Here is a 24,537-nt window from a genome sequence, read left to right as displayed (position 1 = left end):
AATATGGAGTATGTCAGTTTCAATGTTACGGTCTTTAATTAAATTATATTTTTCAAATTCAGGTTGTCTGTTTATCTGCGTCATTCTTTGATCATTACTTTTTCCCTCAGAACAGACTCAATTCGTCGGGGGACTCTACAAGGTGTCAAAAAGCGCCCATGATGACTCCAATGCTTCCCACAATTGTGTCAAGTTGGCTGGGTGTCCTTTGGGTGCAGTGGGGTCTCCTCAGAGGAGGAAGGGGAGAAACATCGTCCTCAGTTATTTTCAGAAAAATAAAAATGGTAAAATATTTAAAAGTGGACCTTTTTAGATAAAACCATACTAAATATAAATACCAATATATAGTCACCAAATAATCAACATAGTCATCAAATAATTTATTAAAACATACTATTTTGCATCCTCCTCTGGGTACATTGACTTCAATACAAAACCTAGGAGGATTATGGTTCTCAAGGCTTCCATAGACTTACACAGTTAATATGACAACTTCCGGAGGACATCCTCCAACCCATCAGAGCTCTTGCAGCATGATCTGACATGATGTCCAACCAATGAAAGGATCAGAGAAGGAATCTAGTACTGAAAGCATAAGCTACAGCTAGCAAGTACTGCAATGCATAACATGTCATGAGTAGTTGACTAAAAGAGAGAAAAATACAATAGTTGAACAGTTTTGAACAAAACGAAGGAGAATCGAGAGAGAGAGATTTTGTCAATTATTTTCCACTTTCATTTTCTCTTACTTAGCTAGCAAATGCAGCTATCTAGTTTAGCCTACTGAAACACCCTGCTCAAACAGAGTGATGCTATGTTAGCTAGCTGGCTATGACTATCCAACACAACACTGGAACTCTTCCAAGTCAAGGCAAGCTTTTGGTTTTACTAATGTATTGCCACTGGGACCCGCCAATGTAAATGCTAAACTGCTTACTGACTGTACACTGTAACATTACTGCATGATTGTAGCAAGTTTACTAACATGTTAGTTATATTAGCTATGTTGACTATGATGTTACTTTAGCTAATATGGTGACAACGATGTAGGCTGTGTGTAGTAGGTATGATATGGTTTGGCCAGGAAATGTTTTTTCGCCTGGTCACATAAAGCTGATGTGTTCTGCATTGAAGTCCAGGAGCGAAGGGAAAAGGTGAGAGGAGGTGAGAAGGAATACAGCGTGGCTGTAATGAAAGTGAACTGTGTTTACACATGATCAGGGGTGTATTCATTCCGACGAGTCTGTTGAAAAATATTTCTTCAACGGAACAAAACGGGGATAAACATACCTGAATATGTCCAATAGAATTACTATTTCAGCTTGATGCAGGCGAGAGTGTGCAAGGCGATATTGAATGTGTCTGTCCATGTGTCACTGTCTGTCACCTCAAATGTTTCTCTCAACAAGTGTGAACCTACATTCTAAACTTTCATTCATAGGCTAGGTTGCTACCTCATGATGGGTATAGGGACAATTAGAGTATGATGTCGTAGCCTAAACCTACCACTGTTACATTGAACAGGGTGAATGGAATATGAATGACAGTCATCTAATATGCTGTTATAGAAACAAGGTCATGCTCATGAAAAAACATGAAAACAAATTGTCCAGCCTCATCTTCAACGGCAGTGACCGCCACTGTTTGGGTGTTGGACCACTCTTGGTACACATGGGAAACTGTAGCGTTGCAGTTCTTGACACAAACCGGTGCGCCTGGCACCCACTACCATACCCCGTTCCAAGACAAATATTTTGTCTTCCCCATTCACCCTCTGAATGGCACACATACACAATTCATGTCTCATTTGTCTTAAAAATCCTTATTTAACCTGTCCTCCCCTCCCCCTCATCTTGATTTAACTAGTGACATCAATAAGGGATCATAGCTTCAGCCTGGATTCACCTGGTCAGTCTAAGTCATGGAAGGAGCAGGTGTTCTTAATGTTTTGTAGACTCAGTGTAAAGCACTACAGAAAATCAAGTGCTATTTGTATGTGATGCATTTGCTCTGTTGTGTCCAGCAGGGCAAGTAGTTCTGACATCATAATACACACCTCTGATAATCAAGTGATATTTGGAATGTCTGAGTAGTTCTATATGATGTCATAATACACCCCTCTGATAATCAAGTGATATTTGGAATGTCTGAGTAGTTCTATATGATGTCATAATACACCCCTCTGATAATCAAGTGATATTTGGAATGTCTGAGTAGTTCTATATGATGTCATAATACACCCCTCTGATAATCAAGGGCTATTTGCATGTGATGCATTTGTTCTGTTGTTTACAGGATGATTTGTATGGTATAAAGCGTGGCTTTAAGGCAAAAGTATGGTCACATCTAATAAAAACGAATGTGAAAAATGAACAGAGTATTAAAACAAATGTGTTTTAACACACAACCTATTCGTAGAAGTATTTATTAATCATCTACATATTCATATTAAGCTTCTACGTCTGTATACAGAAACGTATTATTTGTAAGACGTAAGAGAAAATATATCAGCTTATTGTTAAACAGAAAGTTTTACCCACTCCAGTCAGCAGATGGCGATGAGCGTCTTTCGGGTGATGCTTCTTGCGTGACGTATAATGGACTGGACGGGACGCTTCTTCAGGAACAACAACACGGCAACTATTTCAACCACCGAGGTAGCTTGCTAGTCAACATAAAACTGTATAACTAAAAACTGAAATATTGACGCTTTAGACCACGGTTATGTACATTAGCTAATATCAGTGTTTTAAACACAATTATGTTGACGTATCTACTGGTTAAATTTAACCTAATTTGCTTGTTCAATTTGCAAACTTGTTAAAGATTGATACTGAGCCTAGCACTAGGCTCGTCGCTAATGCTACCTAACTAACATCCCTGACCATGAGCTCATTAAACTACTCATCCCCTGTTAAAGAAGAAGATATCTACTGGACGGAGAAAGAAGCTCTGGCGCTGAACATTGTCGTGAAAGATGAAGAAGAGGAGGGTGTTACAATGAAAGAAAAGAAAGAACCTTTCAGAATGAAAAAGGAGGAAGAGGAAGCTGTTATAGTGAAAGAAGAGGAAGAACATTTTGGAGTGGAAGAGGGGATTGAGGCTGTCACAGTGGAAGAGGAAGAGGAAGACGCTTTCAGAATGAAAAAGGAGGAAGAGGAGACTATCACGTTGAAAGAAGAAGAGGAGGATGTTATCGTGAAAAAATATAAAGAACCTTTAGGAGTAAAAGAGGGGATGGAGGCAGCCAGAGTGGAAGAGGAGGATGTTATAGGGGGGAAAGAGGAAGAACCTTTTATAGAGGAAGAGGATGCTGTCTTAATTAAGGTGAAGGAGGAAGACGTTTTGGGAGTGAAAGAGGAGGAGACAGAAGATCCGATTAACACCAGTGAGTATTGTCTTAAAAACAGGGGCACAAACTATGCAGTTGTTGAACTATAATATATTTTTAAAAATCATGATGAATGTGGTCATTTTTGCCCTGTTTCGACATATTCTTGATATATATCATATCTATGCCTCTTGTAAGACTATGATTGCAATAGACGGTCATAAGTTCACCATATGTTTGTTTGATGTTCTCATTCACACAGGAGAGAGACATGACTATGGTGGATCCTCTGGGGAGCCTCAACAACATCCGGATGCTGACGAGGAAGAGAAGAGTCTCTCCAGATCAGAACACCAGATGGTACAGCTTGGTCTGGTCTAGCATACAACTTGCTCTATCAGGGTCTGGGCTGGATTTCTGTAAAGCACTTTAGGTCAACAGTGACATCAGCATCCATAATTATATGTGTCTGTGTCCCCTCTTTATGGTTACCAGGACAACGCTAGCCCTTCCTCCCTTCCGGAGTCCCCGTGTCGTGCCTCTCCCAGTATCACCTTACTGCTGGGTATGAAGAGGTTGTCTGTGCTGCTGGTGGACTACAGGAAAACAACGGGGCTGAGTGGAACTGTGAGAGGAGGAGAAGAGAAGAAAGGATCAGATTTGACACATCAAAGTAAGTGCTGTAGTTTAGTTTGAACAAAAACAATAGATCTGACCACTGGTAGCTGTTCCCAGTAGGGCTGTCCCCAACTAATACAAATACAGCTTTGCACACTCTTGGCATTCTCTCAACCAGCTTCACCTGTTACCAGGACAACCAGCAGAGTTCTGTTAATTCTGGGATCGAACCCAGGTCTGTAGTGACACCTCAAGCACTGTGATGCAGTGCTTTAGACCGCTGTGCCACTCAGGTGGCAGCTCCTTTGTTTGGCATGGACAGACTGACTACTATCACATGGACAGACTGACTACTATCACATGGACAGACTGACTACTATCACATGGACAGACTGACTACTATCACATGGACAGACTGACTACTACCACATGGACAGACTGACTACTATCACATGGACAGACTGACTACTATCACATGGACAGACTGACTACTATCACATGGACAGACTGACTACTATCACATGGACAGACTGACTACTATCACATGGACAGACTGACTACTATCACATGGACAGACTGACTACTATCACATGGACAGACTGACTACTACCACATGGACAGACTGACTACTATCACATGGACAGACTGACTACTACCACATGGACAGACTGACTACTATCACATGGACAGACTGACTACTATCACATGGACAGACTGACCACTATCACATGGACAGACTGACTACTATCACATGGACAGACTGACTACTACCTCATGGACAGACTGACTACTACCACATGGACAGACTGACTACTATCACATGGACAGACTGACTACTATCACGTGGACAGACTGACTACTATCACATGGACAGACTGACTACTATCACATGGACAGACTGACTACTATCACATGGACAGACTGACTACTACCACGTGGACAGACTGACTACTATCACATGGACAGACTGACTACTATCACATGGACAGACTGACTACTATCACATGGACAGACTGACTACTACCACATGGACAGACTGACTACTACCACATGGACAGACTGACCACTATCACATGGACACTGACTACTACATGGACAGACTGACTACTACCACATGGACAGACTGACTACTACCACATGGACAGACTGACTACTACCACATGGACAGACTGACTACTATCACATGGACAGACTGACTACACTACCACATGGACAGACTGACTACTATCACATGGACAGACTGACTACTACCACATGGACAGACTGACTACACTACCACATGGACAGACTGACTACTACACATGGACAGACTGACTACTATCACATGGACAGACTGACTACTATCACATGGACAGACTGACTACTACACATGGACAGACTGACTACTAGGACAGACTGACTACTACCACATGGACAGACTGACTACTATCACATGGACAGACTGACTACTACCACATGGACAGACTGACTACTACCACATGGACAGACTGACCACTATCACATGGACAGACTGACTATCACATGGACAGACTGACTATCATGGACAGACTGACTACTACCATGGACTACTACCCTCATGGACAGACTGACTACTACCACATGGACAGACTGACTACTACCACATGGACAGACTGACTACTACCTACTCATGGACAGACTGACTACTACCACTACTACCTCATGGACAGACTGACTACTACCACATGGACAGACTGACTACTACCTCATGGACAGACTGACTACTATCACTACTACCTCAGACTGACTACTACCTCATGGACAGACTGACTACTACCACATGGACAGACTGACTACAACCACATGGACAGACTGACTACTACCACTATCATGGACAGACTGACCACTACACATGGACAGACTGACTACTATCACATGGACAGACTGACTACTACCTCATGGACAGACTGACTACTACCACATGGACAGACTGACTACTGGACAGACTGACTACTACCTCATGGACAGACTGACTACTACCTCATGGACAGACTGACTACTACCACATGGACAGACTGACTACTATCACATGGACAGACTGACTACTCATGGACAGACTGACTACTACTACCTCATGGACAGACTGACTACTACCACATGGACAGACTGACTACTATCACATGGACAGACTGACTACTACCACATGGACAGACTGGGACAGACTGACTACTATCACATGGACAGGACTGACTACTATCACATGGACAGACTGACTACTACCACATGGACAGACTGACTACTATCACATGGACAGACTGACTACTATCACATGGACAGACTGACTACTACCACATGGACAGACTGACTACTACCACATGGACAGACTGACTACTATCACATGGACAGACTTACTATCACGTGGACAGACTGACTACTATCACGTGGACAAACTGTTTATTACTACCACGTCAGGCTGTTTATATTAGTCAGGTAGATGCTAACGTGATAACAACTGACATATTATAGAATGTTAATTGGATGTACTACCACATGGACAGATGTTTTTATGCAGACTGACTACTATCACATGGACAGTGACCACTATCACATGGACAGAATGATACTACAACAATACTTATTGGAAAATGACTAATCATATGGACAGACTGACTACTATCAATGGACAGACTGACTACTTAAGACAGACTGACTACTATCACATGTGACTACTATCACATGGAGATTAATTATGCTTGTAGACTATTACAACTTACACAGAAAAATGGAAAATAACAATGAATCTGCTGAAAAAACAGACTTACTTCAGTTCTTGGACATGACTCGTTGGACAGACTGACTTGTCCCAGACTGACTACTATCACGTGAAACTTACTATCTGCTGACTACTACCATTACAGACTGACTACTACCACGTGGACAAATACTACCACGTGGACAGACTGACTACTATCACGTGGACAACTGACTATTCACGTGGACAGACTGAATATCACGTTCAACCTCATGTTGCAGGTGGACAGTGTATCACATGGACAGTCCACTATATGGACAGACTGACCACTATCACATGGACAGACTGACTACTATCACATGGACAGACTGACTACTACCTCATGCAGACTGCTAATGTCTAATCACATGGACAGACTGACTACTATCACGTGGACAGACTGTTACCTCATGCGACTGCTACTACCACATGGACAGACTCTACTATCACATGGACAGACTGACTACCACGTTGACTACTATCACGTGGACAGACTGACTACTATCACGTGGACTTACTACCACGTGGACAGACTGACTACTACCACGTGGACAGACTGACTACTACCACGTGGACAGACTGACTACTATCACGTGGACAGACTGCTTATGTCTTCAGACTGACTAGCCGTTAGCGATGCTTATGTCTTGGACAGTGACTAGCAGACTGTTATCACATGCAGATGCTTATGTCTTCACATGGACAGACTGACTACTAGCGATGACTACTATGTCTTCGGACAGACTGTAGCAGACGTTAGCGATGACTTATGTGACTTATCGGACAGACTGACTACTACCTCATGCAGACTGACTATACCACATGGACTGACTACTATCACGTGGACAGACTGACTACTTCACGTGGACAGACTGACTACTATCACGTGGACAGACTGACTACTAGTGGACAGATGCTCATGTCTTGTGTGCCTGTTACCACGTGATGCTCATGTCTTCACGTGTAGCCGTTAGGACAGATGCTCATGTCTTCGGGACAGCCGTTAGCGATGCTCATGTCTTCGGACAGAATGACCAGCCGTTAGCGATGCTACATGTCTTCGGACAGTAGCCGTTATCACATGCGATGCTCCACATGGACTGTCTATCACATGGACAGACTGACTAGTACCACATGGACAGATTGACTACTATCACTACTACCACATGGACTTATGTCTTCGTGTAGCCGTTAGCGATGCTCATGTCTTCGGGTAGCCGTTAGCGATGCTCATGTCTTCGGGTAGCCGTTAGCGATGCTCATGTCTTCGGGTAGCCGTTAGCGATGCTCATGGACAGACTGACTTATCAGACATACTATCACATGGGACAGACTGTATCACATGGACTTCGTGGACAGACTGAGGACAGACTGTCTACGGGTAGCCGTTAGCGATGCTTACTATCATGTCTTCGTGTAGCCGTTAGCGATGCTTATGTCTTCGTGTAGCCGTTAGCGATGCTTATGTCTTGTGTAGACTATTACAACAATTACACTTAAAAATGTGAAAATTACAATGTGCTTGAAAAAGTAGTTCGATGCTTATGTCTTCGTGTAGCCGTTAAAGCGCTATGTTTCCTGGCATATCGTTAGATCTTGTCCCCGGGACAGTTTTCAGTGGTGCTGAACCCAGTCTGCGTGGCAAATGTACCTGAGCAACCCTGTGTATGTCTTCGTGTAGCCGTTAGCGATGCTTATGTCTTCGTGTAGCCGTTAGCGATGCTTATGTCTTCGGGTAGCCGTTAGCGATGCTTATGTCTTCGTGTAGCCGTTAGCGATGCTTATGTCTTCGTGTAGCCGTTAGCGATGCTTATGTCTTCGGGTAGCCGTTAGCGATGCTAATGTCTTCGGGTAGCCGTTAGCGATGCTCATGTCTTCGGGTAGCCGTTAGCGATGCTCTTGGGTAGCCGTTAGCGATGCTCATGTCTTCGGCCGTTAGCGATGCTCATGTCTTCGTGTAGCCGTTAGCGATGCTCATGTCTTCGGGTAGCCGTTAGCGATGATTATGTCTTCGTGTAGCCGTTAGCGATGCTAATGTCTTTGTGTAGCCGTTAGCGATGCTTATGTCTTCATTAGCGATGCTTATGTCTTCGTTTAGCCGTTAGCGATGCTTATGTCTTCGTGTAGCCGTTAGCGATGCTTATGTCTTCGGGTAGCCGCTAGCGATGCTTATGTCTTCGGGTAGCCGTTTGCAATGCTTATGTCTTCGGGTAGACGGAAAGACAATTAAAAATTATCCTACCTGGCAGAATCGTGATTATTTGCATCAATGCATTGGCCATTTTGTTTTGAAAACTCCCCGTCACAACTGCGCTACAGAAGCACTGCTAGACAAACAAGACTGTCTTGCTGGTGCCACTTGAATTAAAGGGTAACTACACACAAACATTCAGGTTTTCCCAGATTTCCCCTGATGTGGTTTAAGCATTGTTGTGGAATTAGAACATTCAATTATGTTTTTCTATTGAAAAATGTGATTTTGAGAGAGAGAAAAAATGGGGGGAAATCAGTCCTCCTCAATGTTTTTGTTTTGTTGTCGCGGTATCTCTTTTCTTTGCTGTTACGGTAAATAAATTTAAATCAATGTAAGAACACAGGGGAATGTTCATTTAAAAGATTGCTAGTCATTATTAGCCTGGTTCTATTATGGGACACAGGCCAGGTCATTATACATTATCACATCTAATTGAGGGAAACTGTATTTACTATCACTGTTGTGGTTGTCTCACCAAGCTACCTTAAGATGGATGCACTAACAAGTTGCTCTGAATAGTGACCATACTATTCCCTTAAAGCCACGCAGTGTAAAATACATGGGTCATGTGAACAATGGCGCACATGCATCACATGCTAAGAGACAATGGAGCACATGCATCACATGCTAAGAGACAATGGAGCACATGCATCACATGCTAAGAGCACTTGCCTGTAAGTCTCTCTGGATAAGAGGGTCTGATAAATTACTAAAATGTATGTGGAGATTTCATTCAGGTCTCCTGTTTTAACCACTCTGTTTCTCTTTGGCAGAAGAGCGACCCGACTCAGAGGAACCAGAGACATCTGAACCATTGAGACGACACCACTGTTCCCAGTGTGGAAAGAGTTATACCCGTTTATGGAGCCTGAAAAACCATACGAGAACACATGCAGGGAAGAAGCCTTATCACTGCTCTCAGTGTGGAAAGAGTTTTACACGGTTAGGGAGCCTTGAAATACATAAAAGAATACACACAGGAGACAAACCTTACCAATGCTTCCAGTGTGGAAAGAGATTTATCCAGTCAACACATCTGAACGAGCATAAGAGAATACACACAGGGGAAAAACCATTCCAATGCTCTCAGTGTGGAAGGACATTTTCCCGATCAGGGGACCTGAAATCTCATAAAAGAATACACACAGGGGAAAAGCCTTACCACTGTTCCCATTGTAAAAGTAGTTTTAGCTGGTCAGGGCAACTGAACGAGCATGAGAGAACACACACCGGGGTCAAGCCTTACCACTGCTCCCAGTGTGGAAAGAGTTTTACAAGGTTGGGGTCCCTTAAATCACATAAGATATATATACACACACACAAGAGACAAGCCCTATAACTACTCCCAGTGTGAAAATAAGTATTATCATTAGGGGACATAAAAAAAAGCAAACACTCTGTAGAGAGGCCTTTCCAATGCTCTCAGTGTGGAATGGGATCTGAAAGCGCATAAGAGAATATACACGAGAGAAGCCATTCCAATGCTTGCAGTGTGCGAAGAGTTATACCCGGTAAGGGAATTTAGAAACTTATGAGACACACATGAAATCAAAATGTAGATTTCCAACCCAAATAGACAAAAGTAACTGCTATTCATGTGTAATTACATTATTCTGACATGCAAAAACTTGGTATATTTGGAAAGACGACATCTGGGAGATTATGTTGAAATTATCAGAAGATAAGAGTTACATAGTTCACAAGATCAAGCACACATAAAATATTTTTTATTTTTTTTAAATTATTATTTTATATTATTATTATTATTTTGGCCCCTGCGCAAAAGATCACCAGTTCTCCTACTATGTATTACTATTGTGTGATTAGCCCAGTTGGTGTTGTCATGTGAACTCCCACGGGAGGAATTATGGTGTTATTTTTCTATCATTGTAAATTGTGTATAGAGATTGAGCTAACATTTATTATTTAATGTATATTGTTTATTGGATTTACATTCTGTTTCCCTCTGTACACAGACCACTTGTATACTCTGGTTCATCATTAAAACTCCTACTAGAGACTGAGCTTATGTGCCTGTTATCACTCTTTGACCCGGTGCTCAAAGCCTCAAAAAGCTAAAAACCTCTTAAGGATTGGCCCCCCTTTTTCCCCCAATTTTCACCTAAAATTACATACCTAAATCTAACTGCCTGTAGCTCAGGCCCTGAAGTAAGGATATGCATTTTCTTGGTACCATTTGAAAGGAAACACTTTAAAGTTTGTAGAAAGGTGAACGGAATGTAGGAGAATATAACACATTAGACCTGGTAAAAGATAATACTATGAAAAAAAATATTTTTTTGTACCATCTTTGAAATGAAACAGAAAGGCCAGGTGCATTCTACATATTGGCCACTAGATGGCAGCAGCGTACATGCAAAGTTTTAGTCTGATCCAATGAACCATTGCATTTCTGTAAAAAAAATGGTATGAAGACTGCCAAAATGTGCCCAGTTTGTTTATTAATAACTTTTCATGTTCAAAACTGTGCTCTTTCCTCACACAATAGCACGGTGTATCACTGTAATAGCTACTGTAAATTAGACAGTGCAGTCAGATTAACAAGAATTTAAGATTTCTGCCAATATCAGATATGTCTATGTCCTGGGAAATGTTCTTGTTACTTACATTACAACCTCATGCTAATCGCATTAACCTATGTAAAATCAACTGTCCCACAGTGTCCCACCAATCCTGAATTCTGTTTGACCCCAACCATGACCAGAACCTTCAGATGGGTTGTGATCTATATATGAATCTATCTATATATGAGGGCAAGCTTTGTTTGAGGCTCGCTTTGGCAGCACATATACTAAAATTGGATCGATACAGAGAAGATTAGCGTGGCCCCTGCGAAAGGATGACACGCAAATCCGTGAAGCGCTCCTTATTTTCCTCACACGTCGAGACACAGAGAAATTGGAACCAAACAGAGAAGATTCGGCGGTAGTGACCCGGGGGAATAAATTGTCCATTCCCCTCAGTCTAGTCTAAGGAGGAGGGGAAATGCTGTATGAGAGAAGCTCAGTCTACAGTAGAATGACAGGAAAATTTGTGAAGCCTTCCTTATTTTGAAATGGGGGAGTGAGACAAGGTTGCAGCCTGAGACCAACTTATTCAACATGCAGACAAATAATTGTCGAGTTAGGCAGTCTGAGTTGCAATCTGAAATTAATTGGGGAACTTTATTCAAAGTTTAGAAATGACATTGGACGTCAGTGAGACAAGGTTGCACTCTGTTGAAAACAACATTCAAATCTACAAATGAATTGGAAGAGACTTGGGTTCAATTTTAGTCCAGTTGTATTAAACATAACAAACTTGAATGTCACAACATTTTAAACAGACGTCAAAGTCAGTCTCTCTCTCTCTCTCTCTCTACGAATTGGGGAGTTAGCTATAAGTATCCTTGGCCAGGCCATGTTGCAGAAAACGTGGGAAGTGGTCGGGGCAGGGGAACAAAGACTTGGGGAGGAGCAACTAAAAGCAGCAGGTGAGGGAGGGGTTACAGACCAAGAGTCCTGAATCATAAAAGGCTTTGTTTTAAAATACATTTTAGTCTAAGATCAATCTTTAAAAAATCTAAAGTCAATTCTATTTCAAGTTCTACATCTCCAAAGAAAGTTTCAACATCACAGCAATATTCTAGGGGTGGTTTTTGAGGGTCTGAACTCTGTTTGACCCCAACCATGACCAGAACCTTCAGAGGGGTTGTGATCTATATATGAGGGCCTCTCATACCTCTGCATTGTGCTCGCTTTGGCAGCACATATACTAAAATTGGATCGATACAGAGAAGATTAGCATGGCCCCTGCGAAAGGATGACACGCAAATCCGTGAAGCGCTCCTTATTTTCCTCACACGTCGAGACACAGAGAAATTGGAACCAAACAGAGAAGATTGGGCGGTAGTGACCCGGGGGAATAAATTGTCCATTCCCCTCAGTCTAGTCTAAGGAGGAGGGGAAATGCTGGATGAGAGAAGCTCAGTCTACAGTAGAATGACAGGAAAATTTGTGAAGCCTTCCTTATTTTGAAATGGGGAGTGAGACAAGGTTGCAGCCTGAGACCAACTTATTCAACATGCAGACAAATAATTGTCGAGTTAGGCACGGTTGCAGTCTGAGTTCAACTTTATTCAAAGTTTAGAAATTAATTGGGGAGTGAGACAAGGTTGCACTCTGTTCCAACTTTATTCAATATCTACAAATGAATTGGAGAGAGACTTGGGTTCAATTTTAGTCCAGTTGTATTAAACATAACAAACTTGAATGTCACAACATTTTAAACAGACGTCAAAGTCAGTCTCTCTCTCTCTCTCTCTCTCTCGAATTGGGGAGTTAGCTATAAGTATCCTTGGCCAGGCCATGTTGCAGAAAACGTGGGAAGTGGTCGGGGCAGGGGAACAAAGACTTGGGGAGGAGCAACTAAAAGCAGCAGGTGAGGGAGGGGTTACAGACCAAGAGTCCTGAATCATAAAAGGCTTTGTTTTTAAACTACATTTTAGTCTAAGATCAATCTTTAAAAAATCTAAAGTCAATTCTATTTCAAGTTCTACATCTCCAAAGAAAGTTTCAACATCACAGCAATATTCTAGGGGTGGTTTTTGAGGGTCTGAACTCTGTTTGACCCCAACCATGACCAGAACCTTCAGAGGGGTTGTGATCTATATATGAGGGCCTCTCATACCTCTGCATTGTGCTCGCTTTGGCAGCACATATACTAAAATTGGATCGATACAGAGAAGATTAGCATGGCCCCTGCGAAAGGATGACACGCAAATCCGTGAAGCGCTCCTTATTTTCCTCACACGTCGAGACACAGAGAAATTGGAACCAAACAGAGAAGATTGGGCGGTAGTGACCCGGGGGAATAAATTGTCCATTCCCCTCAGTCTAGTCTAAGGAGGAGGGGAAATGCTGGATGAGAGAAGCTCAGTCTACAGTAGAATGACAGGAAAATTTGTGAAGCCTTCCTTATTTTGAAATGGGGAGTGAGACAAGGTTGCAGCCTGAGACCAACTTATTCAACATGCAGACAAATAATTGTCGAGTTAGGCACGGTTGCAGTCTGAGTTCAACTTTATTCAAAGTTTAGAAATTAATTGGGGAGTGAGACAAGGTTGCACTCTGTTCCAACTTTATTCAATATCTACAAATGAATTGGAGAGAGACTTGGGTTCAATTTTAGTCCAGTTGTATTAAACATAACAAACTTGAATGTCACAACATTTTAAACAGACGTCAAAGTCAGTCTCTCTCTCTCTCTCTCTCTCTCGAATTGGGGAGTTAGCTATAAGTATCCTTGGCCAGGCCATGTTGCAGAAAACGTGGGAAGTGGTCGGGGCAGGGGAACAAAGACTTGGGGAGGAGCAACTAAAAGCAGCAGGTGAGGGAGGGGTTACAGACCAAGAGTCCTGAATCATAAAAGGCTTTGTTTTTAAACTACATTTTAGTCTAAGATCAATCTTTAAAAAATCTAAAGTCAATTCTATTTCAAGTTCTACATCTCCAAAGAAAGTTTCAACATCACAGCAATATTCTAGGGGTGGTTTTTGAGGGTCTGAACTCTGTTTGACCCCAACCATGACCAGAACCTTCAGAGGGGTTGTGATCTATATATGAGGGCCTCTCATACCTCTGCATTGTGCTCGCTTTGGCAGCACATATACTAAAATTGGATCGATACAGAGAAGATTAGCATGGCCCCTGCGAAAGGATGACACGCAAATCCGTGAAGCGCTCCTTATTTTCCTCACACGTCGAGACACAGAGAAATTGGAACCAAACAGAGAAGATTGGGCGGTAGTGACCCGGGGGAATAAATTGTCCATTCCCCTCAGTCTAGTCTAAGGAGGAGGGGAAATGCTGGATGAGAGAAGCTCAGTCTACAGTAGAATGACAGGAAAATTTGTGAAGCCTTCCTTATTTTGAAATGGGGAGTGAGACAAGGTTGCAGCCTGAGACCAACTTATTCAACATGCAGACAAATAATTGTCGAGTTAGGCACGGTTGCAGTCTGAGTTCAACTTTATTCAAAGTTTAGAAATTAATTGGGGAGTGAGACAAGGTTGCACTCTGTTCCAACTTTATTCAATATCTACAAATGAATTGGAGAGAGACTTGGGTTCAATTTTAGTCCAGTTGTATTAAACATAACAAACTTGAATGTCACAACATTTTAAACAGACGTCAAAGTCAGTCTCTCTCTCTCTCTCTCTACGAATTGGGGAGTTAGCTATAAGTATCCTTGGCCAGGCCATGTTGCAGAAAACGTGGGAAGTGGTCGGGGCAGGGGAACAAAGACTTGGGGAGGAGCAACTAAAAGCAGCAGGTGAGGGAGGGGTTACAGACCAAGAGTCCTGAATCATAAAAGGCTTTGTTTTTAAACTACATTTTAGTCTAAGATCAATCTTTAAAAAATCTAAAGTCAATTCTATTTCAAGTTCTACATCTCCAAAGAAAGTTTCAACATCACAGCAATATTCTAGGGGTGGTTTTTGAGGGTCTGAACTCTGTTTGACCCCAACCATGACCAGAACCTTCAGAGGGGTTGTGATCTATATATGAGGGCCTCTCATACCTCTGCATTGTGCTCGCTTTGGCAGCACATATACTAAAATTGGATCGATACAGAGAAGATTAGCATGGCCCCTGCGAAAGGATGACACGCAAATCCGTGAAGCGCTCCTTATTTTCCTCACACGTCGAGACACAGAGAAATTGGAACCAAACAGAGAAGATTGGGCGGTAGTGACCCGGGGGAATAAATTGTCCATTCCCCTCAGTCTAGTCTAAGGAGGAGGGGAAATGCTGGATGAGAGAAGCTCAGTCTACAGTAGAATGACAGGAAAATTTGTGAAGCCTTCCTTATTTTGAAATGGGGAGTGAGACAAGGTTGCAGCCTGAGACCAACTTATTCAACATGCAGACAAATAATTGTCGAGTTAGGCACGGTTGCAGTCTGAGTTCAACTTTATTCAAAGTTTAGAAATTAATTGGGGAGTGAGACAAGGTTGCACTCTGTTCCAACTTTATTCAATATCTACAAATGAATTGGAGAGAGACTTGGTTCAATTTTAGTCCAGTTGTATTAAACATAACAAACTTGAATGTCACAACATTTTAAACAGACGTCAAAGTCAGTCTCTCTCTCTCTCTCTCTCTCTCTCTCTACGAATTGGGGAGTTAGCTATAAGTATCCTTGGCCAGGCCATGTTGCAGAAAACGTGGGAAGTGGTCGGGGCAGGGGAACAAAGACTTGGGGAGGAGCAACTAAAAGCAGCAGGTGAGGGAGGGGTTACAGACCAAGAGTCCTGAATCATAAAAGGCTTTGTTTTTAAACTACATTTTAGTCTAAGATCAATCTTTAAAAAATCTAAAGTCAATTCTATTTCAAGTTCTACATCTCCAAAGAAAGTTTCAACATCACAGCAATATTCTAGGGGTGGTTTTTGAGGGTCTGAACTCTGTTTGACCCCAACCATGACCAGAACCTTCAGAGGGGTTGTGATCTATATATGAGGGCCTCTCATACCTCTGCATTGTGCTCGCTTTGGCAGCACATATACTAAAATTGGATCGATACAGAGAAGATTAGCATGGCCCCTGCGAAAGGATGACACGCAAATCCGTGAAGCGCTCCTTATTTTCCTCACACGTCGAGACACAGAGAAATTGGAACCAAACAGAGAAGATTGGGCGGTAGTGACCCGGGGGAATAAATTGTCCATTCCCCTCAGTCTAGTCTAAGGAGGAGGGGAAATGCTGGATGAGAGAAGCTCAGTCTACAGTAGAATGACAGGAAAATTTGTGAAGCCTTCCTTATTTTGAAATGGGGAGTGAGACAAGGTTGCAGCCTGAGACCAACTTATTCAACATGCAGACAAATAATTGTCGAGTTAGGCACGGTTGCAGTCTGAGTTCAACTTTATTCAAAGTTTAGAAATTTGGGGAGTGAGACAAGGTTGCACTCTGTTCCAACTTTATTCAATATCTACAAATGAATTGAGAGACTTGGGTTCAATTTTAGTCCAGTTGTATTAAACATAACAAACTTGAATGTCACAACATTTTAAACAGACGTCAAAGTCAGTCTCTCTCTCTCTCTCTACGAATTGGGGAGTTAGCTATAAGTATCCTTGGCCAGGCCATGTTGCAGAAAACGTGGGAAGTGGTCGGGGCAGGGGAACAAAGACTTGGGGAGGAGCAACTAAAAGCAGCAGGTGAGGGAGGGGTTACAGACCAAGAGTCCTGAATCATAAAAGGCTTTGTTTTTAAACTACATTTTAGTCTAAGATCAATCTTTAAAAAATCTAAAGTCAATTCTATTTCAAGTTCTACATCTCCAAAGAAAGTTTCAACATCACAGCAATATTCTAGGGGTGGTTTTTGAGGGTCTGAACTCTGTTTGACCCCAACCATGACCAGAACCTTCAGAGGGGTTGTGATCTATATATGAGGGCCTCTCATACCTCTGCATTGTGCTCGCTTTGGCAGCACATATACTAAAATTGGATCGATACAGAGAAGATTAGCATGGCCCCTGCGAAAGGATGACACGCAAATCCGTGAAGCGCTCCTTATTTTCCTCACACGTCAAGACACAGAGAAATTGGAACCAAACAGAGAAGATTCGGCGGTAGTGACCGGGGGGAATAAATTGTCCATTCCCCTCAGTCTAGTCTAAGGAGGAGGGGAAATGCTGGATGAGAGAAGCTCAGTCTACAGTAGAATGACAGGAAAATTTGTGAAGCCTTCCTTATTTTGAAATGGGGAGTGAGACAAGGTTGCAGCCTGAGACCAACTTATTCAACATGCAGACAAATAATTGTCGAGTTAGGCACGGTTGCAGTCTGAGTTCAACTTTATTCAAAGTTTAGAAATTAATTGGGGAGTGAGACAAGGTTGCACTCTGTTCCAACTTTATTCAATATCTACAAATGAATTGGAGAGAGACTTGGGTTCAATTTTAGTCCAGTTGTATTAAACATAACAAACTTGAATGTCACAACATTTTAAACAGACGTCAAAGTCAGTCTCTCTCTCTCTCTCTCTACGAATTGGGGAGTTAGCTATAAGTATCCTTGGCCAGGCCATGTTGCAGAAAACGTGGGAAGTGGTCGGGGCAGGGGAACAAAGACTTGGGGAGGAGCAACTAAAAGCAGCAGGTGAGGGAGGGGTTACAGACCAAGAGTCCTGAATCATAAAAGGCTTTGTTTTTAAACTACATTTTAGTCTAAGATCAATCTTTAAAAAATCTAAAGTCAATTCTATTTCAAGTTCTACATCTCCAAAGAAAGTTTCAACATCACAGCAATATTCTAGGGGTGGTTTTTGAGGGTCTGAACTCTGTTTGACCCCAACCATGACCAGAACCTTCAGAGGGGTTGTGATCTATATATGAGGGCCTCTCATACCTCTGCATTGTGCTCGCTTTGGCAGCACATATACTAAAATTGGATCGATACAGAGAAGATTAGCATGGCCCCTGCGAAAGGATGACACGCAAATCCGTGAAGCGCTCCTTATTTTCCTCACACGTCGAGACACAGAGAAATTGGAACCAAACAGAGAAGATTCGGGCGGTAGTGACCCGGGGGAATAAATTGTCCATTCCCCTCAGTCTAGTCTAAGGAGGAGGGGAAATGCTGGATGAGAGAAGCTCAGTCTACAGTAGAATGACAGGAAAATTTGTGAAGCCTTCCTTATTTTGAAATGGGGAGTGAGACAAGGTTGCAGCCTGAGACCAACTTATTCAACATGCAGACAAATAATTGTCGAGTTAGGCACGGTTGCAGTCTGAGTTCAACTTTATTCAAAGTTTAGAAATTAATTGGGGAGTGAGACAAGGTTGCACTCTGTTCCAACTTTATTCAATATCTACAAATGAATTGGAGAGAGACTTGGGTTCAATTTTAGTCCAGTTGTATTAAACATAACAAACTTGAATGTCACAACATTTTAAACAGACGTCAAAGTCAGTCTCTCTCTCTCTCTCTCTCTACGAATTGGGGAGTTAGCTATAAGTATCCTTGGCCAGGCCATGTTGCAGAAAACGTGGGAAGTGGTCGGGGCAGGGGAACAAAGACTTGGGGAGGAGCAACTAAAAGCAGCAGGTGAGGGAGGGGTTACAGACCAAGAGTCCTGAATCATAAAAGGCTTTGTTTTTAAACTACATTTTAGTCTAAGATCAATCTTTAAAAAATCTAAAGTCAATTCTATTTCAAGTTCTACATCTCCAAAGAAAGTTTCAACATCACAGCAATATTCTAGGGGTGGTTTTTGAGGGTCTGAACTCTGTTTGACCCCAACCATGACCAGAACCTTCAGAGGGGTTGTGATCTATATATGAGGGCCTCTCATACCTCTGCATTGTGCTCGCTTTGGCAGCACATATACTAAAATTGGATCGATACAGAGAAGATTAGCATGGCCCCTGCGAAAGGATGACACGCAAATCCGTGAAGCGCTCCTTATTTTCCTCACACGTCGAGACACAGAGAAATTGGAACCAAACAGAGAAGATTGGGCGGTAGTGACCGGGGGGAATAAATTGTCCATTCCCCTCAGTCTAGTCTAAGGAGGAGGGGAAATGCTGGATGAGAGAAGCTCAGTCTACAGTAGAATGACAGGAAAATTTGTGAAGCCTTCCTTATTTTGAAATGGGGAGTGAGACAAGGTTGCAGCCTGAGACCAACTTATTCAACATGCAGACAAATAATTGTCGAGTTAGGCACGGTTGCAGTCTGAGTTCAACTTTATTCAAAGTTTAGAAATTAATTGGGGAGTGAGACAAGGTTGCACTCTGTTCCAACTTTATTCAATATCTACAAATGAATTGGAGAGAGACTTGGGTTCAATTTTAGTCCAGTTGTATTAAACATAACAAACTTGAATGTCACAACATTTTAAACAGACGTCAAAGTCAGTCTCTCTCTCTCTCTCTCTCTCTACGAATTGGGGAGTTAGCTATAAGTATCCTTGGCCAGGCCATGTTGCAGAAAACGTGGGAAGTGGTCGGGGCAGGGGAACAAAGACTTGGGGAGGAGCAACTAAAAGCAGCAGGTGAGGGAGGGGTTACAGACCAAGAGTCCTGAATCATAAAAGGCTTTGTTTTTAAACTACATTTTAGTCTAAGATCAATCTTTAAAAAATCTAAAGTCAATTCTATTTCAAGTTCTACATCTCCAAAGAAAGTTTCAACATCACAGCAATATTCTAGGGGTGGTTTTTGAGGGTCTGAACTCTGTTTGACCCCAACCATGACCAGAACCTTCAGAGGGGTTGTGATCTATATATGAGGGCCTCTCATACCTCTGCATTGTGCTCGCTTTGGCAGCACATATACTAAAATTGGATCGATACAGAGAAGATTAGCATGGCCCCTGCGAAAGGATGACACGCAAATCCGTGAAGCGCTCCTTATTTTCCTCACACGTCGAGACACAGAGAAATTGGAACCAAACAGAGAAGATTGGGCGGTAGTGACCCGGGGGAATAAATTGTCCATTCCCCTCAGTCTAGTCTAAGGAGGAGGGGAAATGCTGGATGAGAGAAGCTCAGTCTACAGTAGAATGACAGGAAAATTTGTGAAGCCTTCCTTATTTTGAAATGGGGAGTGAGACAAGGTTGCAGCCTGAGACCAACTTATTCAACATGCAGACAAATAATTGTCGAGTTAGGCACGGTTGCAGTCTGAGTTCAACTTTATTCAAAGTTTAGAAATTAATTGGGGAGTGAGACAAGGTTGCACTCTGTTCCAACTTTATTCAATATCTACAAATGAATTGGAGAGAGACTTTCAATTTTAGTCCAGTTGTATTAAACATAACAAACTTGAATGTCACAACATTTTAAACAGACGTCAAAGTCAGTCTCTCTCTCTCTCTCTCTACGAATTGGGGAGTTAGCTATAAGTATCCTTGGCCAGGCCATGTTGCAGAAAACGTGGGAAGTGGTCGGGGCAGGGGAACAAAGACTTGGGGAGGAGCAACTAAAAGCAGCAGGTGAGGGAGGGGTTACAGACCAAGAGTCCTGAATCATAAAAGGCTTTGTTTTTAAACTACATTTTAGTCTAAGATCAATCTTTAAAAAATCTAAAGTCAATTCTATTTCAAGTTCTACATCTCCAAAGAAAGTTTCAACATCACAGCAATATTCTAGGGGTGGTTTTTGAGGGTCTGAACTCTGTTTGACCCCAACCATGACCAGAACCTTCAGAGGGGTTGTGATCTATATATGAGGGCCTCTCATACCTCTGCATTGTGCTCGCTTTGGCAGCACATATACTAAAATTGGATCGATACAGAGAAGATTAGCATGGCCCCTGCGAAAGGATGACACGCAAATCCGTGAAGCGCTCCTTATTTTCCTCACACGTCAAGACACAGAGAAATTGGAACCAAACAGAGAAGATTGGGCGGTAGTGACCCGGGGGGAATAAATTGTCCATTCCCCTCAGTCTAGTCTAAGGAGGAGGGGAAATGCTGGATGAGAGAAGCTCAGTCTACAGTAGAATGACAGGAACATTTGTGAAGCCTTCCTTATTTTGAAATGGGGAGTGAGACAAGGTTGCAGCCTGAGACCAACTTATTCAACATGCAGACAAATAATTGTCGAGTTAGGCACGGTTGCAGTCTGAGTTCAACTTTATTCAAAGTTTAGAAATTAATTGGGGAGTGAGACAAGGTTGCACTCTGTTCCAACTTTATTCAATATCTACAAATGAATTGGAGAGAGACTTGGGTTCAATTTTAGTCCAGTTGTATTAAACATAACAAACTTGAATGTCACAACATTTTAAACAGACGTCAAAGTCAGTCTCTCTCTCTCTCTCTCTCTCGAATTGGGGAGTTAGCTATAAGTATCCTTGGCCAGGCCATGTTGCAGAAAACGTGGGAAGTGGTCGGGGCAGGGGAACAAAGACTTGGGGAGGAGCAACTAAAAGCAGCAGGTGAGGGAGGGGTTACAGACCAAGAGTCCTGAATCATAAAAGGCTTTGTTTTTAAACTACATTTTAGTCTAAGATCAATCTTTAAAAAATCTAAAGTCAATTCTATTTCAAGTTCTACATCTCCAAAGAAAGTTTCAACATCACAGCAATATTCTAGGGGTGGTTTTTGAGGGTCTGAACTCTGTTTGACCCCAACCATGACCAGAACCTTCAGAGGGGTTGTGATCTATATATGAGGGCCTCTCATACCTCTGCATTGTGCTCGCTTTGGCAGCACATATACTAAAATTGGATCGATACAGAGAAGATTAGCATGGCCCCTGCGAAAGGATGACACGCAAATCCGTGAAGCGCTCCTTATTTTCCTCACACGTCGAGACACAGAGAAATTGGAACCAAACAGAGAAGATTGGGCGGTAGTGACCCGGGGGAATAAATTGTCCATTCCCCTCAGTCTAGTCTAAGGAGGAGGGGAAATGCTGGATGAGAGAAGCTCAGTCTACAGTAGAATGACAGGAAAATTTGTGAAGCCTTCCTTATTTTGAAATGGGGAGTGAGACAAGGTTGCAGCCTGAGACCAACTTATTCAACATGCAGACAAATAATTGTCGAGTTAGGCACGGTTGCAGTCTGAGTTCAACTTTATTCAAAGTTTAGAAATTAATTGGGGAGTGAGACAAGGTTGCACTCTGTTCCAACTTTATTCAATATCTACAAATGAATTGGAGAGAGACTTGGGTTCAATTTTAGTCCAGTTGTATTAAACATAACAAACTTGAATGTCACAACATTTTAAACAGACGTCAAAGTCAGTCTCTCTCTCTCTCTCTCTACGAATTGGGGAGTTAGCTATAAGTATCCTTGGCCAGGCCATGTTGCAGAAAACGTGGGAAGTGGTCGGGGCAGGGGAACAAAGACTTGGGGAGGAGCAACTAAAAGCAGCAGGTGAGGGAGGGGTTACAGACCAAGAGTCCTGAATCATAAAAGGCTTTGTTTTTAAACTACATTTTAGTCTAAGATCAATCTTTAAAAAATCTAAAGTCAATTCTATTTCAAGTTCTACATCTCCAAAGAAAGTTTCAACATCACAGCAATATTCTAGGGGTGGTTTTTGAGGGTCTGAACTCTGTTTGACCCCAACCATGACCAGAACCTTCAGAGGGGTTGTGATCTATATATGAGGGCCTCTCATACCTCTGCATTGTGCTCGCTTTGGCAGCACATATACTAAAATTGGATCGATACAGAGAAGATTAGCATGGCCCCTGCGAAAGGATGACACGCAAATCCGTGAAGCGCTCCTTATTTTCCTCACACGTCGAGACACAGAGAAATTGGAACCAAACAGAGAAGATTGGGCGGTAGTGACCGGGGGAATAAATTGTCCATTCCCCTCAGTCTAGTCTAAGGAGGAGGGGAAATGCTGGATGAGAGAAGCTCAGTCTACAGTAGAATGACAGGAAAATTTGTGAAGCCTTCCTTATTTTGAAATGGGGAGTGAGACAAGGTTGCAGCCTGAGACCAACTTATTCAACATGCAGACAAATAATTGTCGAGTTAGGCACGGTTGCAGTCTGAGTTCAACTTTATTCAAAGTTTAGAAATTAATTGGGGAGTGAGACAAGGTTGCACTCTGTTCCAACTTTATTCAATATCTACAAATGAATTGGAGAGAGACTTGGGTTCAATTTTAGTCCAGTTGTATTAAACATAACAAACTTGAATGTCACAACATTTTAAACAGACGTCAAAGTCAGTCTCTCTCTCTCTCTCTCTCTACGAATTGGGGAGTTAGCTATAAGTATCCTTGGCCAGGCCATGTTGCAGAAAACGTGGGAAGTGGTCGGGGCAGGGGAACAAAGACTTGGGGAGGAGCAACTAAAAGCAGCAGGTGAGGGAGGGGTTACAGACCAAGAGTCCTGAATCATAAAAGGCTTTGTTTTTAAACTACATTTTAGTCTAAGATCAATCTTTAAAAAATCTAAAGTCAATTCTATTTCAAGTTCTACATCTCCAAAGAAAGTTTCAACATCACAGCAATATTCTAGGGGTGGTTTTTGAGGGTCTGAACTCTGTTTGACCCCAACCATGACCAGAACCTTCAGAGGGGTTGTGATCTATATATGAGGGCCTCTCATACCTCTGCATTGTGCTCGCTTTGGCAGCACATATACTAAAATTGGATCGATACAGAGAAGATTAGCATGGCCCCTGCGAAAGGATGACACGCAAATCCGTGAAGCGCTCCTTATTTTCCTCACACGTCGAGACACAGAGAAATTGGAACCAAACAGAGAAGATTGGGCGGTAGTGACCCGGGGGAATAAATTGTCCATTCCCCTCAGTCTAGTCTAAGGAGGAGGGGAAATGCTGGATGAGAGAAGCTCAGTCTACAGTAGAATGACAGGAAAATTTGTGAAGCCTTCCTTATTTTGAAATGGGGAGTGAGACAAGGTTGCAGCCTGAGACCAACTTATTCAACATGCAGACAAATAATTGTCGAGTTAGGCACGGTTGCAGTCTGAGTTCAACTTTATTCAAAGTTTAGAAATTAATTGGGGAGTGAGACAAGGTTGCACTCTGTTCCAACTTTATTTAATATCTACAAATGAATTGGAGAGAGACTTGGGT

At 42.3% G+C, this 24,537-nt stretch overlaps 1 long non-coding RNA gene and 14 other non-coding genes across 15 annotated transcripts; all 15 read left to right on the top strand.

Moving 5' to 3' along the window:
* Positions 1-3,835: 3,835 nt before the first annotated feature.
* Positions 3,836-10,977, top strand: LOC135536604 (uncharacterized). Its single transcript, XR_010455012.1, has 2 exons — positions 3,836-4,004; positions 9,726-10,977. It is a non-coding gene; the product is annotated as an uncharacterized LOC135536604 (long non-coding RNA).
* Positions 10,978-11,744: 767 nt separating this feature from the next.
* Positions 11,745-11,847, top strand: LOC135536646 (U6 spliceosomal RNA). The gene has a single exon (XR_010455039.1). It is a non-coding gene; the product is annotated as a U6 spliceosomal RNA (small nuclear RNA).
* An 855-nt stretch (positions 11,848-12,702) lies between these two features.
* Positions 12,703-12,809, top strand: LOC135536632 (U6 spliceosomal RNA). Its single transcript, XR_010455026.1, has one exon. It is a non-coding gene; the product is annotated as a U6 spliceosomal RNA (small nuclear RNA).
* An 841-nt stretch (positions 12,810-13,650) lies between these two features.
* LOC135536630 (U6 spliceosomal RNA) lies at positions 13,651-13,757 on the top strand. The gene has a single exon (XR_010455024.1). It is a non-coding gene; the product is annotated as a U6 spliceosomal RNA (small nuclear RNA).
* Positions 13,758-14,598: 841 nt separating this feature from the next.
* Positions 14,599-14,705, top strand: LOC135536629 (U6 spliceosomal RNA). Its single transcript, XR_010455023.1, has one exon. It is a non-coding gene; the product is annotated as a U6 spliceosomal RNA (small nuclear RNA).
* Positions 14,706-15,543: 838 nt separating this feature from the next.
* Positions 15,544-15,650, top strand: LOC135536628 (U6 spliceosomal RNA). Its single transcript, XR_010455022.1, has one exon. It is a non-coding gene; the product is annotated as a U6 spliceosomal RNA (small nuclear RNA).
* An 847-nt stretch (positions 15,651-16,497) lies between these two features.
* Positions 16,498-16,604, top strand: LOC135536627 (U6 spliceosomal RNA). Its single transcript, XR_010455021.1, has one exon. It is a non-coding gene; the product is annotated as a U6 spliceosomal RNA (small nuclear RNA).
* An 830-nt stretch (positions 16,605-17,434) lies between these two features.
* LOC135536626 (U6 spliceosomal RNA) lies at positions 17,435-17,541 on the top strand. The gene has a single exon (XR_010455020.1). It is a non-coding gene; the product is annotated as a U6 spliceosomal RNA (small nuclear RNA).
* An 838-nt stretch (positions 17,542-18,379) lies between these two features.
* LOC135536644 (U6 spliceosomal RNA) lies at positions 18,380-18,486 on the top strand. Its single transcript, XR_010455037.1, has one exon. It is a non-coding gene; the product is annotated as a U6 spliceosomal RNA (small nuclear RNA).
* An 841-nt stretch (positions 18,487-19,327) lies between these two features.
* LOC135536625 (U6 spliceosomal RNA) lies at positions 19,328-19,434 on the top strand. The gene has a single exon (XR_010455019.1). It is a non-coding gene; the product is annotated as a U6 spliceosomal RNA (small nuclear RNA).
* An 842-nt stretch (positions 19,435-20,276) lies between these two features.
* On the top strand, positions 20,277-20,383 carry LOC135536624 (U6 spliceosomal RNA). Its single transcript, XR_010455018.1, has one exon. It is a non-coding gene; the product is annotated as a U6 spliceosomal RNA (small nuclear RNA).
* An 834-nt stretch (positions 20,384-21,217) lies between these two features.
* LOC135536642 (U6 spliceosomal RNA) lies at positions 21,218-21,324 on the top strand. Its single transcript, XR_010455035.1, has one exon. It is a non-coding gene; the product is annotated as a U6 spliceosomal RNA (small nuclear RNA).
* Positions 21,325-22,164: 840 nt separating this feature from the next.
* LOC135536623 (U6 spliceosomal RNA) lies at positions 22,165-22,271 on the top strand. The gene has a single exon (XR_010455017.1). It is a non-coding gene; the product is annotated as a U6 spliceosomal RNA (small nuclear RNA).
* An 838-nt stretch (positions 22,272-23,109) lies between these two features.
* On the top strand, positions 23,110-23,216 carry LOC135536622 (U6 spliceosomal RNA). The gene has a single exon (XR_010455016.1). It is a non-coding gene; the product is annotated as a U6 spliceosomal RNA (small nuclear RNA).
* Positions 23,217-24,055: 839 nt separating this feature from the next.
* On the top strand, positions 24,056-24,162 carry LOC135536621 (U6 spliceosomal RNA). The gene has a single exon (XR_010455015.1). It is a non-coding gene; the product is annotated as a U6 spliceosomal RNA (small nuclear RNA).
* The last annotated feature ends 375 nt before the right edge of the window (positions 24,163-24,537 follow it).

The sequence above is a fragment of the Oncorhynchus masou genome, unplaced genomic scaffold (assembly GCF_036934945.1).
Source record: "Oncorhynchus masou masou isolate Uvic2021 unplaced genomic scaffold, UVic_Omas_1.1 unplaced_scaffold_643, whole genome shotgun sequence".
Taxonomy (NCBI): domain Eukaryota; kingdom Metazoa; phylum Chordata; class Actinopteri; order Salmoniformes; family Salmonidae; genus Oncorhynchus; species Oncorhynchus masou.
Note: the sequence above shows the minus strand (reverse complement) of the source record. Positions and strands in the feature narration are given on the sequence as shown.